This window comes from Sinocyclocheilus rhinocerous, unplaced genomic scaffold, assembly GCF_001515625.1.
Source record: "Sinocyclocheilus rhinocerous isolate Xijiao unplaced genomic scaffold, SAMN03320098_v1.1 scaffold1192, whole genome shotgun sequence".
Lineage (NCBI taxonomy): Eukaryota > Metazoa > Chordata > Actinopteri > Cypriniformes > Cyprinidae > Sinocyclocheilus > Sinocyclocheilus rhinocerous.
The window spans coordinates 583,986-587,258 of NW_015639585.1; the positions used below are offsets into that span (position 1 = coordinate 583,986).

At 34.1% G+C, this 3,273-nt stretch overlaps 1 long non-coding RNA gene across 1 annotated transcript; it reads right to left on the bottom strand.

Annotated features, from left to right (window-relative positions):
* Positions 1–1,186: 1,186 nt before the first annotated feature.
* On the bottom strand, positions 1,187–2,284 carry LOC107751536 (uncharacterized). The gene is made up of 3 exons (XR_001641264.1): positions 1,855–2,284; positions 1,620–1,734; positions 1,187–1,520 (listed from the first exon to the last, which is right to left on the bottom strand). It is a non-coding gene; the product is annotated as an uncharacterized LOC107751536 (long non-coding RNA).
* Between the last annotated feature and the right edge of the window lie 989 nt (positions 2,285–3,273).

Below are 3,273 nucleotides of genomic sequence, written 5' to 3' on the forward strand. Positions count from 1 at the left end.
CTATAGCTTACATGAATAAAAATCACATACATGACACTTGTAAATTAAATTATATTATAATTATAATATATTATAACATATATATATATATATATATATATATATATAAAGATGTATTCATTAATGTGTGATATATTTTTTCCAAGCAGCTAATGAAAACTTAAATACAAGGAGCTATAAACTATTTTCAGAATTTTTACAACTCTTTTGCTTTAGACCATCTACAATCTTCAAATAAAATGTTAACTGCATCTGTCTGAAGGGGGAAAAATGCAATAATTGGTTTATAGTTGATTTATAGTTATTTTCAAAGCTTTCAATGTACTCTTATTATAAAATAACTTTGTTTTTCTTTATTTAATCCTAACAAGTACGTTTTTGTTAAAAACGAACCAAAATTTAAATTAATTTGTTTATAATCTCTGCACAGGATAGACTTAGTGTTGTTTCCAAACAAAAGGAAATATATCGGTATCGGCATTGGCTATCGGCCAAAATGAGTTGAAAATTATCGGCATATCAGATATCGGCAAAAATCCAATATCGTGCATCCCTAATTTATTTATTTGTTTCCTCTTTCTTCACAAATTCAAATATTTCCCCTCTTTTTTATATTCTATTATTTCTATTGTAGTATTGCTATACTGAAGATTATTGCCATTACTCCAGTGTTTCCTTAGAAACCATTACTTATTATTATGAGTGCTGACAACAGTTAAGTTTTTTTTTTTTGAAATAGCAAAAGTTACATTAGTGAGATTATAAATGTCTGTACTGTCACTGTCATACAGTCCTTGCAGAATAAGTATTATAGTATTATAGTTTGGTATTATGGTATTATGAGTATTAATTTCGTTCAAAAAGTGACTCCGGTATTATGAGTATTAATTTCTTTTAAAAAAATGACTTCAAAAACCTGTTTATTTATTAGATAGCAAAAATGTTGTGGGCGAGATGTTGTGTAATTAATTGCATATGCACAAAAAGAGAAAAATACTAATAAAAATAAATCACAATCATCATAAAATTAAAAAAAATAGGGGGGAAAAAAGTCTGGTAGGGACAAAACAGCACACCAGCAACCCTCATCGGAGTAAATCGTATCTATCAGTACATCATTACTGATAGATTACTGATCAGTACAGCACATATAGGACCACATTTGTAAATAAATAATAAATAACAGGGCTGGCACTATTATCACAGAATTTGTATTTCTACTGAGGAATATTCATTGATGTCAGAAAAACAGCATATGTCTAACTTCTTGTGACTCCTGACCAGAATGTACTCCCAGAGGTCTGTTAGATTTTGCTGTATTTGGCTATAAATTAAGTAAGCTTGGCCAAAGTTCTTGTGGGGAGAAGAATTTACTGAAGGTGTAGTGTAGCAGTTCTTCAGCAGCGATGTCATCCTTCAAGAATCTTGTAAGAATCGTAGCTTCTCCCGAAGTTCTGTCTGTGAGACTAATTGTATGGACCATTTGGTTCACACCTTTACCGAGTTTCTGTTGACTGCATCTGAGGCACAGTCACAATGTAAATGCATCTGACACATAATCTTTCAGGTCCAGTATTTCCCATCCTCTTCAATGTAGTGATTTTGTGTAAGTGCTGTACCTTGCCCCTGCAGACAGAGCGCACACAGTCTATGATCTGGCCCGTCTCCAATCTGAAGGCTCTGCATCGCTTCAACTCCTGATCCCACAGTTTGAGCGCACCACCCTCCTTAGACCTGCAGAGGGCAGCCCACACAAATCCTCTCATTTACTACAGCAGCTTTTGAGAATGCTCATGCAGATTCAGAGAACAAACTATTTCTGTTAAAGATAGTGGGAAAGGTCAAGCCACTTACGGTCGTTCTTTGCCCCCCGTCACAATGAGCCCGTCACGTAATGTGGTGTACATGGTGAACACAGGTCCAGTGTGAGCCTTAGCCACGATTCTCACTAGAACGTGTTCCTTCCACACACACACATCTCCACTAATGGTACCTGTAAATGTCAAGTTATTCTGAAAAGAAAACAAACCTGCACTAATCTAGTGACCTCTAAGAGAAAAACAGCACAAACATGGCAAAGCACAACATTTTCATATCCGTTCACTCATACTTCTACACCGAATCTTTAAAAAAGTAAAACGTCATTTTTTAAGTTACAATCATAAACAACTTTTTGAATTAATTACTGATTTAGCATCTTGTTCATTTAAGCTCTGACACACAAGTGCACAAACAAATGCACACGTATGCATGTATACATAAATATCTACTCACACACATTCCACATTCATTAAAAGGGATAGTTCACCCAAAAATAAAATTTCTTCAAATAAAATGTTAACTGCATCTGTCTGAAGGGGGAAAAATGCAGTAATTGGTTTATAGTTGATTTATAGTTATTTTCAAAGCTTTCAATGTACTCTTATTATAAAATAACCTTTTTTTTATTCTAGCAAGTAAGTTTTTGTTAAAAATTAACCAAAATAAAAATAATTTGTTTATAATCTTTGCACAGGAGAGATTTGGTGTTTTTTTTCCCAAACAAAGGAAATATATCGGTATCGGCATCGGTTATCGGCCAAAATGACTTGAAAAATATCGGCATATCGGATATCGGCAAAAATCCAATATCGTGCATCCCTGATTTTATTTCTTTCCCAACTGTCCTATCTATCTATCTATCTCGTTTTAGATTGATACATTTCCAAAGCTTTATTAGTGATCAACCAAGAGTTAATAAAACAGTACAGTACAGTATGTAAATATCCTAACAGACACCTCAACATCTTCATTAATCGAATAAATTTTTCACTGTCTGTTTTTTTTTTTCAACAGCCATCTGTGTATGTGAACTTGCGAATGAAAAGAGCGTGTTTGTGTAAGTATACATGTATCGTTAAGGTGGACAAGAATTGAATCGAAAAGCAAACATGCAGTCCCAGAAATCCACAGGAGGCCTCTCCTCCCCCTCACTGAGTTGAGGATATCAGCATGGGAACTTTTAATTTAGCAGATAACAAAATTAGCTGCGGGAGCCAAATTTAGAATTACACAGAACCATCATCAGATGGATGGCTTCATGACAGATGGATGGATGGATTGTTTTATCACCCCATTCACTGAATGGGGTTATGCAAATCAGATAAAGTTGCATACATGCCTCAAAAATAAGTGCTGAATGCAAATTGAAAGGTGCAATTCCCCATCTAACAGGACGGTTTAGGTTGTCGAAGATGCAGCAAACACTATAATTAAACTATATATTAATGTTAA